Here is a 16,001-nt window from a genome sequence, read left to right on the forward strand (position 1 = left end):
TTTTTTTTTTTTTTTTTAGGCCAAGTCTTGTTCTGTCACCCAGGCTAGAATGCAGTGGCACAATTTCAGCTCACTGCAACCTTCACCTCCTGGGTTCAAGCAATTCTTCTGCCTCAGCCTCCTGAGTAGCTGGGATTACAGGGGTGCACCGCCACACCCAGCTAGTTTTTTGTATTTTCAGTAGAGACGGGGTTTCACCATGTTGGCCAGGCTGGTCTCGAATTCCTAACCTCAAGTGATCCGTCCGCCTCAGCCTTCCAAAGTGCTGGGATTACAGGCGTGAGCCAATGTGCCTGGTCAAGGACTGGTTTAATGTTGTTGGTTTAATTAAAAAAAACAAAAAACAAAAAACTATGTCTTTTGAGTTATCAGCAAACTACATATGTATTTAACTTCAAAGTTCTTTCTTTTTTGATACTTGCCTAACATATAAAATAGTTAATAAAAAATTTAACTTGAGATAAATGACTGAATTTGTTTCATGTCTCATGCAGTTTTTCAAACACAATTTTTTTTTGTTTTTTTTTTTTTGAGGCGGAGTCTCACTCTGTGGCCCAGGCTGGAGTGCAGTGGCCGGATCTCAGCTCACTGCAAGCTCCGCCTCCCGGTTTTACGCCATTCTCCTGCCTCAGCCTCCCGAGTAGCTGGAACTACAGGCGCCCGCCACCTCGCCCGGCTAGATTTTTGTATTTTTTTTTTTTTAGTAGAGACGGGGTTTCACCGTGTTAGCCAGGATGGTCTTGATCTCCTGACCTTGTGATCCGCCCGTCTCGGCCTCCCAAAGTGCTGGAATTACAGGCTTGAGCCACTGCACCCGGCCTCAAACACAATTGTTAAGAATAAATAAATGTAAATGAGATAAAAGTTTAGAAATGAACTTTCTTTTTTTGAGACAAGGTCTTGCTTTGTTGCCCAGGCTGGAGTGCAGTGGTTCGAACATAGCTTACTGCAGCCTCAACCTCCGGGGCTCAAGCAATCCTCCTGCCTTAGCCTCCCAATGTGTTGAGATTATAGGCATGAACCACCTTGCCTGGCCTACAATGAACTTTTAATAACAATTACGTTTTATAATGTGTTTTCTTAAAAAGGTTTGTCAGAGGCAGGTGTGGTGGCATACGCCTGGAGTTTCAGCTACTCAGGAGGCTGAGGTGGGAGGATCATTTAACTCCAGGAGTTTTAGTCCAGCTTGGGCAACAAAGTGAGACCCCTGTCTCCTATAGAGAGAGAGAAAGAGTTTTAAAAAAGTTTATAAAATATTTTTGGTAACTCTATACGCTTAGAGTTTTGCTGAGACAAATTAAATAACACATATTTTTAGCTGGCCTTGGTGGTACATGCCTCTAGTCCCAGCTACTTGGAAGGCTGAGGTGGGAGGATCAATTGAACCTGGGAGGTCAAGGCTGCAGTGAACTGTGATCACACCACTGCACTCAGCCTGTGCAACAGAGTGAGACCCTGTCCCAAAAAGAGAAAAAAATTAGGGTCAGGTGTGGTGGCTCACGCCTGTAATCCCAGCACTTTGGGAGGCCGAGGCTGGTGGATTAACTGAGATCAGGATTTCGAGACCACCCCAGCCAACATGGCGAAACCTCATCTCTACTAAAAATACACAAATTAGCTGGGCGTGGTGGTGGGAACCTGTAATCCCAGCTGCTAGGGAGGCTGAGGCAGGAGGATCATTTGAACCTGGGAGGCAGAGGTTGCAGTGAGCTGAGATCACATGACTGTACTCCAGCCTGGGCGACAGAGCAAGACTCTGTCTCAAAAAAAAAAAAAGAAAAGAAAAGAAAAGAAAAGAAAAGAAAGAAAAGAAAAGAAAAGAAAAAAGAAAAGAAAAGAAAAGAAAAAAAAAAGAAAAAAAAAAAGAAAGAAAGAAAGAAAAAGAAAAAAAAAGAAGAAAAAGAAAAAGAAAAAAACCAGATATCCAGCCATGGGCAACATGGCAAAATCCCCTCACTGCAGAAAATGAGCCAGGCATGGTGCCTTATGCCTATAGTCCCAGCTACTCAGGAGGCTGAGATGGGAGGATCACCTGAGCCCAGAAGGTTTAGGCTGCAGTGAGCTGAGATTGCACCATTGCACTCCAGCCTGAGTGACAGAGAGAGACCCTGTCTCAATAAATAAATAAATACATAAAAATAAATTTAAGAAATAAAAGGAATGATAGATAAAATAGAATGCATATAAAAAGCTAAAAGAAAGAGAATGAAAAATTGTGAGAGGTTCTAAAAGGTTCATGGAACTCTTATTGTGTATGGTCAAACTGATTGAAGTTGGGTGAATTTGTTTATAAGGTTTTGTTAAATACACTGATGCAAAGGTAGAATTTTGAATGAGATTCTCATGTAGTATTAATAAGAGATAATAATAGATTTTTGTTTACTTTTAAGTATACTGAAAAAAATGAGGGGAGAAGGAGCGACAGACTGCCTCATGCTGTCTTTCTTAAGTCTTTTGATTGTTGGGAAAATGAATCTCTTCTCTATCAAAGAGTAAAATTTTTGCTTTTTGAAATCTTTGAATTATCACTTTGGCTCAATGAATGATTATTATTTTACAGTGACCTGTGATCCTATTTTGATAAAATGTTTTAAACCTTTGATATTTGACAAACTTCCTAAAATTAAATTTCAAGTTCCAAAAAGAGCCTCTGGAAGTTCGAGAGAGACACATTAAGTTTATTTTGTATGTAAATATCACACAGGAAGCATTGTCACGTAAGAAATGGTGTTTAACTTTCTCTGAGCTCTATTTGTATAAATGTGTTGTTAATGTGTTCCAAAATTGGGTGAGATACCTAAAATTCTGATATGTCTTAGTAAATGTGATCAATTATAATGATTATTATGTTAAACTTTTGTATGTCACAGAAATAACCAAATTTTTTTTTTTTGTCAATCACATCTTTTCGAGACAAAGTTTTGCTCTTGTTGCCCAAGCTGGAGTGCAATGGTGCGATCTCGGCTCACTGCAACCTCCGCTTCCCAGGTTCAAGGGATTCTCCTGCCTCAGCCTCCCAAGTAGCTGGGATTACAGGCCTGCACCACCACGCCCAGCTAATTTTTTGTATTTTTAGTAGAAACGGGGTTTCACCATTTTAGCCAGGCTGGTCTTGAACTCCTGACCTCAGGAAATCCACCCACCTCAGCCTCCCAAAGTGCTGGGATTACAGGCATAAGCCACCATGCCCAGCCTGTCAATCACATCTTTAACTATGGCCATCCTAAGCCTTTTGTCATCCACAGATAATGATTTTTATATTGATTTTTCTCAAAAAGCCATTTGTAATAAGATACAATCCACAATCTTGTTTCTTCAGGGAAATTCATGGAAAGCACCCTGACAAGCACTTTTGAATACAGGTTTCTGAATACAGGTTTCTGATAACTTTGGAATGAGTAGGTAAAACACTTCCAGGAATCTAATTTAAAAATTGGTAGGCCGGGCGCGGTGGCTCAAGCCTGTAATCCCAGCACTTTGGGAGGCCGAGACGGGCGGATCACAAGGTCAGGAGATCGAGACCATCCTGGCGAACCCGGTGAAACCCCGTCTCTACTAAAAAATACAAAAAACTAGCCGGGCGAGGTGGCGGGCGCCTGTAGTCCCAGCTACTCGGGAGGCTGAGGCAGGAGAATGGCGTGAACCCGGGAGGCGGAGCTTGCAGTGAGCTGAGATCCGGCCACTGCACTCCAGCCTGGGTGACAGAGCGAGACCCCCGTCTCAAAAAAAAAAAAAAAAAAAAAAAAATTGGTGCCAGCTGGGTGTGGTGGTGCCTGAGCTGCTTAAGAGGCCAAGGCAGGAAGATCCCATGAGCCCAGGAGTTCAAGACCAGTCTGGGCAACATAGTAAGACCCTGTCTCCAAAAAAAAAAAAAAAAAAAAGGGAAAAAAGCTGGTATGTTCATGAAGATTACTAACCCAATATCAAGCAGAACAAGAATTACTTGGGACTAAACTGAGAGAGAACTAATTTTTTTTTTTTTTTTTTGGAGATGGAGTCTTGCTCTCTCACCTAGACTGGAGTGCAGTGGTGCAGTCTTGGCTTACTGCAACCCCTGCCTCCCGGGTTCAAGTGATTCTCCTGCCTCAGCCTCCCAGGTAGCTGGGATTATAGGCCTGTGCTACCTCGCCTGGCTAACTTTTATAGTTTTTTTTTTTTTTTCAGTAGTGGTGGGGTTTCACCATGTGGTTCAGGCTGGTCTCAAACTCCTGACCTCAAATGATCTGCCTGCCTTAGCCTCTCAAAGTGCTGGGATTATAGCCACTGCACCCACCCTAAAATGATTTTTTATGACATTTTTGTTTGAAATAGTGCTCATTCTTTTTGTTTCGTTTTTCAGAGTCAAGAAAAGTTTTTCTTTTTATTTGCAGCTTACAATACTTATGTAAAGTTTCCTTTTCTGAGTAAAATTGAAACAATTGCCTTTTATCTCTATCTGATTTCTCCAGCATTTGGAGAATAATTGTGAGTATTCTTAATCTATGGCAACATAATTATTTGTATAAGTCCAATAAGAATCTGTTTTCTTTCGTAACAGAACACAATTGGAGACACTGGTTATTTTACCAAGGGTTTGAGTGGAATGGCTTATATTCAGATATGACCAGAATACTTGGAGGAATTGAGATTGACTTTATAGAGTTGATAAAATGCCCTTTGGGGCCGGGTGCGGTGGCTCAAGCCTGTAATCCCAGCACTTTGGGGGGCCGAGACGGGCGGATCACAAGGTCAGGAGATCGAGACCATCCTGGCTAACCCGGTGAAACCCTGTCTCTACTAAAAAATACAAAAAACTAGCCGGGCGAGGTGGCAGGTGCCTATAGTCCCAGCTACTCAGGAGGGAGGCAGGAGAATGGCGTAAACCCAGGAGGCGGAGCTTGCAGTGAGCTGAGATCTGGCCACTGCACTCCAGCCTGGGAGACAGAGCGAGACTCCGTCTCAAAAAAAAAAAAAAAACAAAAAAACAAAAAAACCCTTTGGAAAGACTGGCCTGATACCTTGCCTACATGACTTCTTTACAAGATTCCTGACCCTGAGGTAAGTAAAGAATGTCACTGACATGGTTTGGCTGTGTCCCCACCCAAATCTCATCTTGAATTCCCACATGTTGTGGGATGGACCCAGGGGGAGGTAATTGAATCATGGGGTCAGGTCTTTCCCGTGCTGTTCTTGTGGTAGTGAATAAGTCTCATGAGGTCTGATGATAATATAAGGGGGAGTTTCCCTGCACGAGTTCTCTCTTGCCTGCTGCCATGCACGTTAAGATGTGACTTGCTCCTTTCTGCCTTCTGCCTTGATTGTGAGGCCTCCTCAGCCATGTGAAACTATATTAAACCTTTTTTTTTTTTTTTAATTGCCCAGTCTTGGGTATGTCTTTATCAGCAGCATGAAAATGGACTAATACAGTCACTTTCTGATAGGCCCAGGAAACTAAAAATATTTTGGAACTTTGAGAAGGGAAGTTATACAGAATTCACACAGATATGACAAGCACTGTCTGATGCAAATTCTTGGCTGGGCTTCCTAGCCTAGAGAGACTTTTAAAAGCCTAGTCTGATATTCTTTATAAAAGGAAGTTCCAACAATGCAAACTTCAAAAAACCTATATGAGGCTGGGTGCGGTGGCTCACGCCTGTAATCCCAGCACTTTGGGAGGCTGAGACGGGTGGATCATGAGGTCGGGAGATTGAGACCAACCTCGCTAACATGGTGAAACCCTGTCTCTACTAAAAATATATTTTAAAAAATTATCCTGGCTAACACGGTGAAACCCCGTCTCTACTAAAAATACAAAAAAATTAGCCAGGCGTGGTGGCCGGCGCCTGTAGTCCCAGCTATTCGGGAGGCTGAGGCAGGAGAATGGCGTGAACCAGGGAGGCGGAAGTTGCAGTGAGCCGAGATCGCACCACTGTACTCCAGCCTGGATGACAGAGCAAGATTCCATCTCAAAAAAAAAAAAAAAAAAAATTAGCCAGGCATGGTGGCGGGTGCCTGTAGTCCCAGCTACTAGGAAGGGAGGCTGAGACAGGCGAATGGTGTGAACCCAGGAGGCAGAGCTTGCAGTGAGCCAAGATCGCGCCACCATACTCCAGCCTGGGGGACAGAGTGAGACTCCATCTCCAAAAAAAAAAAAAAAAAAAAAAAAAAGCCTATATGGCTAATCACTATTCTTGCTGCACTTAATGCAAATAATTGAGCCAAGTATAATAAGACTAAAATGTATTTTCAAATAAATTTGTCCTACTCTGATTTGTCTTTGGTAGAAATGGGGGCCTAAAAACAGAGAAAAATTATGTTTCAGAAGAAAGTCATAGTATACCTGTTATTAGATTCTAGCCCTGTGTGTTTGAATTTTTTATTATTTGCCTAAAATTTGGACTGAATCCTGAATTCTTTCCTGACCATAAACCTCTGAACTAAAGTTTTCAATTATTTCTCCATTTTTCTGACTTGGAATCACTAGAAATTAAAATTGCGCTTTTCTTGAGTCCCTGTTAACCAAAACTAGACAACTTAATATAAACTTTGGGAGAGGCCAGGCACGGTGGCTCATGCCTGTAATCCCAGCACTTTGGGAGGCCGAAGTGGGTGGATCACTTGAGGTCAGGAGTTCGAGACCAGCCTGGCCCACATGGCAAAACCCCATCTCTACTAATAATACAAAAATTAGCCAGGCATGGTGGCGTGCACCTGCAGTCCCAGCTACTGGAGAGTCTGAGGGACAAGAGTTGCTTGAATCTGGGAAGTGGAGGTTGCAGTGAGCTGAGATTGTACCACTGCACTCCAGCCTCACACTGAAACTTGCAACAGACTGAAACTGTGTCTCAGAAAGCAAAAATAAAAACAACAACAGAAAACTTTGGGAAAAAGCACCAGAGCAACGTATATATAAACAGCTTTCATACTTGCTGATGTATGAACTACTAGGAGAGCTCACTTGAACACTTTATTTGTCTTTGTTTTTGTGAGACAGAGTCTCACTCTGTAGCCCAGACTTAGTGCATTGGTGCGATCACAGCTCACTGCAGCCTCAAACTCTTGGGTTTAAGTGATCCTTCTACCTCAGTCTCCCTAGTAGCCGGGATTACAGGTGTGTGCTACCATGCCCGGCTATGTTTTTTGTATTTTTAGTAGAGACGGGGTTTCATCATGTTAGCCAGGCTGGTCTCAAATTCCTGGATGCAAATGATCCTCCTGCCTCGGCTTCCCAAAATGCTAGGGTTACAGCTGTGAGCCACTGCACTCGGCCTGAACACCTTATTAGAAATACAACCCAGAACAATCTGTCTGATCACCACTGCAATCTGTAGATGTTTTAGAGAACCTAGAAAAATAAGTTTATATACGATTCCATCTTTTTTTTTTTTTTTTTTTGAGACAGGGTCACGCTCCATTGCCGAGGCTGGAGTGCAGTGCCATGATCTCGGCTCACTGCAAGCTTTGCCTCCCGGGTTCAAGTCATTCTCCTGCCTCAGCCTCCCGAGTAGCTGGGACTACAGGCGCCCACCACCACGCCTGGCTAGTTTTTTGTATTTTTAGTAGAGACAGGGTTTCACTGTGTTAGCCAGGATGGTCTCGATCTCCTGACCTTGTGATCCGCCTGCCTCAGCCTCTCAAAGTGCTGGGATTACAGGCGTGAGCCACCACGCCCAGCCATACTATTCCATTCTTAACCTTGCTTTTCTTCTGTTTCCATAGAAATGCCTCTTATTAAAGATCCATTTGCCTGTGTCACATATAGAGGCCAAGCCCCCCAGCAATGCCACCTCCTAGAATGACACACAGCTATTCACAGGACTATAAGACTGACTCAAAGAGATATGGGACAGGGCCAGGCACGGTGGCTCACGCCTGTAATCTCAGCACTTTGAGAGGCCAAGACGGGCAGATCGCTTGAGTTCAGGAGTTCAAGACTAGCCTAGGCAGCAGGGGGAAACCTCACCTCTACAAAAAATACAAAAATTAGCTGGATGTGATGGTATGTCCCTGTAGTCCCAGCTATGTGGGAGGCTGATGTGGGAGGCTGGCTTGTTCGCATGTGACGGAGCCCGCAGTGAGCCAAGATTGTGCCACTGCCCTCCAGCCTGGGCAACAAAAGCAAAACCCTGTCGTAAAATAAATAAATAAATACATAAGTAAATAATTAAAAAAACATTTCTTTGTTGCTGCTTATCCCAATTTGTCTTTCCCCTCCTTTGCCTCTCTATTATCTAACAACCTCTAATCCAAATCTCTCCAAAACTATCAACATGGCTTTTAGTTTCAAAGTGGGAGTTGAAGTAAATCAAAATATTTCACCCCAAAATATACTTCTCTGACATATTTTGAGATGACTATTCAGAGGGCCTGCAAACAGAAGTAGCCCTACAAAGCTGTCCTTTGTAGGGGATAGATTTGCGTTTGTAGAGAAAGTATGTATTGATACTGCCAGGCTTTCTCTGAAGCGTTCCCTTCTCTGGATCTAGAAAAGATTAACCAAGAGGCTGACGCCTTTGACGTTCTGAAGGGAATATTGCCATCCATTCTCTCTAAGGGCTGCTACCTGTGAGATTTCATCTATACAACATGACCATTTTTGCCAGCTTAGCCTCTTCTTCTACCTCTCTCATAACCTGTTTTGCTGCAATCCAAGCCCCTATTTTTTTTTTTTTTTTTTTTTTTTTTTTGAGACACGGTCTCGCTCTGTCACCCAGGCTGGAATGCAGTGGTGTGATCACAGGTTATTGCAGCCTTGACCTCCTGGGCCCAAATGATTCTCTCATTTCAGTCTCCCAAGCATCTGGGGTCACAGTTGCATGCCACCACATCTGTCCATTTTTTTTTATTTTTTAAAGTTTTATTATTTATTTATTTATTTTGAGGTGGAGTTTCACTCTTGTTGCCCAGGCTGGAGCCCAGTGGCGTGATCTTGGCTCACTGCAACCTCCGCCTCCCGAGTTCAAGCGCTTCTCTTGTCTCAGCCTCCCGAATAGCTGGAGTTACAGGCGCCCGCCACCATGCCTAGCTAATTTTTGTATTTTTAGTAGAGACGGGATTTCACCATGTCAGCTAGGCTGGTCTTGAACTCCTGACCTCAAGTGATCCACCCGCCTTGGCCTCCCAAAGTGCTGGGATTACAGGTGTGAGCTACTTGAGAGGCTGAGGTGGGGGAATCGCTTGAGCCTGGGAGGATGAGGCTGCAGTGAGCCGTAACTGCGCCACTGTACTCCAGCCTGGGCAACAGAGCAACACCGTCTAAAAAATAATACTATGTTTTTTGTTATCAGCATCCCAACTAATAACTCAAAAAGGGGGAGTGGAAATTATTATTTTTTCTCTCCTACAGTTCTGGTGAGGAGGATGGGACTGCCAGGACACCCTACTCAGTCTGGAGCCAGCACATAATGCCCTTGGAAAGCTGGCAAAAGCTGGCAAAGATAGAATCCTTACCATATCAGCTTTCTCACATCTGTCTGTCGTGCCCAGTCAAGAGTGGACGGTAAACATTTCTGGTAGTCACTTCCTTTCTAAATCAGATTAACAGGAGAGAAACACATTTGTAAGCATTAGTTCTTTGAAGTCTGAATTTTATAAATTTGGTGTTAGGGTACCCATTGGTTATTAATCCTTACCCTCCTGGAGAATGGCTATTGGTTTTCTGTCGTCTTTTGTGTCCTGACAGTTTGGGTTGGCTGTCTGCCTGTTGGGGTTTGTGGGTTATTGAGCCTGCATGTGCAGGCAGCCAGTCATGTTTGAGGCTCTGAGAACATGGCCAGGTGGAAATGTGGGTTGCACCTTGTTTTTAGCTGGCATCCTGCTGACTATGGCCAACTCTTCAGTGGGCTGTCTAAATCTTCGGCTATCTTTGGGAGTAGCTCTGGATCTTGGGAAGACAATATCTTTTGCAGTTTGGGGACACTTATTGTATCCAGGATTAAACCATAAAATGCTTCTTGATTTTAAACCATAAAAGACTTATACTGATTTTGGTCTTGAGTCACTTCACAGATATACCATTGTTTTATATAAAAGGAAAAACTACTTTTACAGACCAGTTTTAAAACTCTTCAACAGCATCAAGACTATTTACTGCATATCAGCTGAAACCTGATAATATTATTGAAATACTTTTTTTAAAGGCGCAATATGGGCAGAAGTTGGCCAGATTGCATAGCTGGGCTTGGTGGTGCGTGCCTGTAGTCCTAGCTTCTTGGGAGGATGAGGTGGGAGGAGAGCTTGAGCCCAGGAGTTTGAAGCTGCAGTGAGTCATGATTGCGCCACTGTACTCCAGCCTGGGCGACAGAGTGAGGCCCCATCTCAAAAGATATTTAAAGAATTAAAAACATTAAAAGCTCAAAATTCATGCCGTTTAAAGTTGTTCTTTAGGACACTAGTCAGCTATCTTCTCAGTTTCTTGGCTCTCTGAAATAAAATCGCTTTTCTTGCCCCAGCACTTTGTATCTTAACTTACTGGCTGATAGGTAGTGAGCAGTACAAGCTTTGGACTCAGCTATGTTAGCTGGAGTGCAAGCAGGGCACACGCAGATGAGACTCCATCCACCTCACGTAGCTTTCCCAAGCCTTGGAGGACTGACTTGTGTTGTTCCTTGCTGCCTCTCTGTAGGTAATAAATCTGCTCCATGTAACTTGTGTGTGTGTGTTCACCTTGCCAGCATCATACGAGTTGATAACCAGTGAGTGCATAGTGAAACTGCTTCACAGAAAGCTATGTGTCTATCTACATGTATGTAGGTATGTTATATATATGAACTATTTTTCTACCTCCAGATGATAATGCCAAAATTAATTTGTAAAAGAGCTCTGCTTAATTGGCTTAAAGAAAAATAAGTGGTTGCAAAAATTAAGTATTCCTAAAACTCTCAGAAATAGAGAAAGTAATCCAAATGTCTTTCAAGTTCACATCATCTGGGATAATCTTTGGTAAATAAAGCTAGTTGATATTTGATTTAATTAAGATAGGCGTATCTTCTGTCAATATTAAATATAATATAGACATACAACTTATTCGACCTAGGCTTACTAGTGAAGTAAGCTCCTGGTTTTTTTCTTTTTTTTTTTTTTTTTTTTTTTTTTTTTTTGAGACAGATTCTCGCTCTGTTGCCCAGGCTGGAGTGCAGTGGTGCGATCTCAGCTCACTGCAACCTCCGTCTCCCGGGTTCAAGCAATTCTCTTGCCTCAGCTTCCTGAGTAGCTGGGATTATAGGCGCCCACCACCCTGCCTAGTTTTTGTATTTTTAGTAGAGACAAGGTTTTATCATGTTGGCCAGGCTGGTCTCAAACTCCTGACCTCAAGTTATTGCCCCCACCCCTGCCCCCGCTTCCTCCACACACATCGGCCTCCCAAAGTGCTGGGATTATAGTGAGCCACGGCACATGCCCATTCATTCTTCATTCAACAGGTAATCAGTAGCAGGAAATGGCCTAGACAGGGGGTGTCCAAGAGAGAGAACACAGTCATGGGTTCTTAGTTTCTGTTTCTGGTTAGGCTAATAAAGCCCCTTCTTCATCTCTCCTTTCTGCATTTCACTAGAGACAGAAACTAAAAATCATAGCTTCAGGTTGCTAAAAGTCGAAAACAAAACAAAACAGAACATGAACAACAAAATTAAGGTAGGTTGGATGAGTTGGCCTGCAGGGTGGAACTGGTGGGTGTACTGAGGAATGGAATGGGAAGTCTGTGCTGGTTATTGGTGTTTTGCCTCCAGCTCCAAAGCCATTCTTTTTTGCCTGCTCTGTGAAAATGTATCTGGGCCTTTTAAGCATTTTTTAATTTTGTTCCTTTGCCATCTGGCACTACGTTGTCAGTAGAGGCCGGGAAGAGTGATTGCAGGAGGAAAAGGGTTTTGCTTCCTGGTTCCACTGCCCACTCTGCAGGCCCCTGCGGTGTGCGAGGCCTGCCCCAGCACCAGGCTTCTGCAGTGGATGGGGTTTCCCAGTGCCTCATGCCAGCAGCAAGGGTGGCTTCTCCAGCACAGCTCCTTCAGTGCTTGAAGCTTCTCCAGACTCCGGCAGCACACCTGGATTCCTCAGTATCTGTCTCTTGCAATGTGTAACCAGCAGCACCTAGTACAGTAGCTTTCCCCTGTATCCCCTTCTGATGCTTTTGTAGCAACGCGTCTGCACTGAGATACTTCTGAACAGCCTTCCTCCCAGCATCCCAAAAGACATATTTCTAGCGTGTTCCACTGGCATGGCACCTCAGTGAGGTCTCTGATATTTAGTGAGTCATATCCATGCTTCTCCAGCAAGGCCTATATCTCAGCCCAGGGGAAAGTACTCCATCTCAGCCCTGGGGTGGTGGCTTTTTATATTTGCCACGCGTATCCATGTAAAGAAACCACCAAACAGGCTTTGTGTGAACGATAAAGCTTTTTAATCACCTGGGTGCAGGTGGGCTAAGTCCGAAAAGAGAGTCAGCAAAGGGAGTTGGGGGTGGAGCAGTTTTATAGGATTTGGGTAGGTAGTGGAAAATTATAGTCAAAGGGGGTTGTCTTGCAGGTGGGTGGGTGTCTTGCAGCGGGGTTGGGGGGGAAGTGGGGGAGCTTGTGAGCCAGGAGAAGGAATTTACAAGTTAATATCATCAGTTAAGGCAGGAACCGGCCATTTTTCATTTCTTTTGTAATTCTTCAGTTGCCTCAGGCCATCTAGATGTATCCGTGCAGGCTTGGGCTCAGAGGCCTGACAATATTAATCTCCCATTATCACATCAATTATATCTGCTATTCCTATATTAATTTGAGTTATCTTTATTTCTTACTACCCAACCTCTGGTTACTCTGTCTAATTCCATGTTATGGTTAATAATTCTTTTTTTTTTTTTGAGATGAAGTCTCACTCTTGTCCCCCAGGCTGGAGTGTAATGGCGTGATCTCGGCTCACTGCAACCTCTGCCTCTTGGATTCAAGCGATTCTCCTGCCTCAGCCTCCCGAGTAGCTGGGACTACAGACGACTGCCACCACGCCCGGCTAATTTTTGTATTTTTAGTAGAGACAGGATTTCACCATGTTTGCCAGGCTGGTCTCGAACTCCTGACCTCAGGTGATCCGCCCGCCTCAGCCTCCCAAAGTGCTGGGATTACAGGCATGAGCCACCACACCCGGTCTATGGTTAATAATTCTTTATATTAAACTTTTTTCTATTTGAACTACTGTTTTTTATCTCTCTCTTGATAGGACTGAGACTGATACAATACATTTATTCATTCTGGCCAAAGACAAGAAGACATGGGTTTTGGATGGGTGTGGACTTATGCCCTGTAATCCCAGCACTTTGGGGAGCCAAGGTGGGATGTTTGCTTGAGCCCAGGAGTTCAAGACCATTAATTAATGAGTTAAATAAAAACTTTGACATCTGTTTGTTTTATATTTGTATGAGTATCATTTTACCTTTAAAAAAAAAATCTTTCAACAGTGACCAGCAATAGAATCCTGCAAAGAGAATGGCTTAATCATTTGGGGAGGACCATACAGAAGGGGAGGCAGGACAACTTAGTGAGATCTTGCCTCTACAAAAAATTTTAAAATTAGCTGGGCATGATGGTGTGCACATGTAGTCCCAGCTACTCGGGAGGCTGAGGTGGGAGGATCACTTGAGCTCAGGAGGTTGAGGCTGCACTGAGCCATGATTGCACCACTGCACTCTAGTCTGGGTGACAGAGTGAGAGCCTGTCTTAAAGAAACAAACAAACAAACAAAACCAGGGGTCATGTGCCACAAGAGCTCATAGTCTAGTGGGTGGAGAAACAAGAAAACAGATAACAGTGTAAGGAAACACAAGGGGCTATAACTGAGATATGACTACAACCTATGGAGGTCCAGCAAGGGAGCTGAAGGAGCTGAGGTTTTCCCTTTTTTTTTAAATAAAAAAAATTTTTTGGCCAGGTGCAGTGGTGCCAGTAATCCCAGCACTTTGAGAGGCCGAGACGGGCGGATCACCTGAGCTTAGGAGTTCAAGACCAGCCTAGCCAACATGGTGAAGCCCCATCTCTACTAAAAATACAAAAAATTATCTGGGCGTGGTGGTGGCAGGGGGTGGGGGGTGGGTAATGAGAGAGGAGAATCGCTTCAACTCGGGAGATGGAGATTGCAGTAAGCCGAGACTGTGCCACTGCACTCCAGCCTAGGTGACAAAGCAAGACTGTAAAAAAAAAAAAAAAAAAATTAAATTAAGAGGTTCTCACTATATTGCCCAGGCTGGTCTTGAACACCTGGGCTCAAGAGGTCCTCCAGCCTTAGCCTCCCAAAGTGTTGGAATTACAGGCGTGAGCCACTGCGGTGGCCCAAGGTTTTGCTCTCAATCTGCTCTTTTGACTACGGCAGCTGGAGAGCCCATGAGGAAAAGAACCAGAGACCAGTTTGGGACAGTGGTAGGAGCTTGATAATGTCCCGGTGGCCCTGTGGTTTCTAGCCTATTTTCAACTGAAGGTGTCAGAAAAAACTGTGAAAGACTTTGGAACGGGCAGAAATTTCTGGGTGTCCTATGTCCTGTCCCGGGTACCCTTCCAGGTTCTGTGAGTGTTTCATTTTCTGACCTGAGAGTACTGCAGGTGATCCTTGTCCATAGAAATGCTAATGAACTTTGCCCAGTGGAATACATGCAGACATTGACCAATTTTGCTTGTTTTTGGAAATTCATTTTAGTATTCCATTTGCCTATGTGTATGTGTGTTCTTTGAATTCTCCTTTGAATCATTTGTAATATCCTACTGCTCCTCTCATTAATTAGAGTTAAATAAAATCTTTGACACCTGTTTATTTTATGTTTGTATGAGTACCATGATTTTACCTTTAAAAAATCTTTCAACAGTGACCAGCAATAGAACCCTCAAAAGAGAATGGCTTAATCATTTTGGGAGGACCATGCAGAAGGAGAGGCTGAGAGACCTGAGTGTGAAAGAAAATCCAAGAATGGGTTAAATACCAGAGGTCAGATTAATCTGAATATGCGTTCTTTAGTGAGCACCTACTGTAAACCCTGAACCCAATATAGGGAGGAGGCTGTGGCCCTGTGTGCACGGAGCCCAGGCCAGTGGCTCCGGACTCACACTGCAGGAGGCCAGCCCTTGAGCCTCCCACCCATGCTCTCCTCCTCCCAATGTCTGAGAGGGTCAGATGTGGGGTAACTGGAGCCTGTCAGTGGTGCTGGAAGAAGGACACCTCTGCCGGAAGCACCACTTTTCTTTCTTTTTTTTTTTCTTTCTTTTTTTTTTTGAGACAGAGCCTCACTCTGTCCCCCAGGCTGGAGTGCAGTGGTGCGATCTCGGCTCACTGCAACATCTGCCTCCCAGATTCAAGCGATTCTCCTGCCTCAGCCCCTGAGTAGCTGGGACTACAGGTGCCCATCACCATGCCTGACTAATTTTTGTATTTTTAGTAGAGACCGGGTTTCTCCGTGTTGGCCAGGATTGTCTCCATCTCCTGACCTCGTGATCCGCTCCCCTCAGCCTCCCAGTGTGCTGGGATTACAGGCGTGAGCCACCGCGCCTGGCCAAATCTCCACTTTTCTAATAAAGAGGCCACTTTAATTTCAGAAACAAGATAGAGTATGCTTGTCCAGAAAAGCTGTCCACAGGGACAGATTCCCCATTCCTGAGCAAGTTTGTTCTAATAAAAATAGAGGCAGCAGTTATTGGACACATTAATTTCCCTAACGGATTCTCTTTGGTGTCAAGGCTGGGCCTTTGCTGCTCGGTCCCAGAGCTGGCACTCTAGTGGATGGTGCCAGGCTGACGTGGGTACTCTGGAGAGCTGATGGTGCTTGGGCAAGGCCAGGAGGTAGTGGGGGGGATGCCCAGGGTCTTGCAGCCAGGGCGGGGCACCCAGTGGGCTTCCTCACATCATTTTTGGGGTATGCTTTCCGGGCAGACAATCTTCTCCATGCAAGTTGAGCAATGCATTGAATCTCGCTGGCTTGGTTATTACCTTCCTTTTTTTTTTTTTTTTTTTTTTGAGACGGAGTCTCGCTCTGTAGCCCAGGCTGGAGTGCGGTGGCCAGATCTCAG

The 16,001-nt window shown here is 44.3% G+C and overlaps 1 protein-coding gene across 19 annotated transcripts in view; it reads left to right on the plus strand.

Annotated features, from left to right (window-relative positions):
- The window catches only part of CALM2 (calmodulin 2), a 1,210,617-nt gene that overhangs the window by 650,129 nt on the left and 544,487 nt on the right, over positions 1–16,001 (plus strand). The window contains exon 1 of one of the 19 annotated variants that reach the window (XM_050754913.1): positions 12,526–12,530. The exons of 16 other annotated variants lie outside the window; for them this stretch is intronic. The gene's annotated coding sequence lies outside the window, so the exon portion shown is untranslated. 2 more of the 19 variants (XM_050754933.1, XM_050754923.1) reach the window with 2 other exon arrangements.

This window comes from Macaca thibetana, chromosome 13 (assembly GCF_024542745.1).
Source record: "Macaca thibetana thibetana isolate TM-01 chromosome 13, ASM2454274v1, whole genome shotgun sequence".
Lineage (NCBI taxonomy): Eukaryota > Metazoa > Chordata > Mammalia > Primates > Cercopithecidae > Macaca > Macaca thibetana.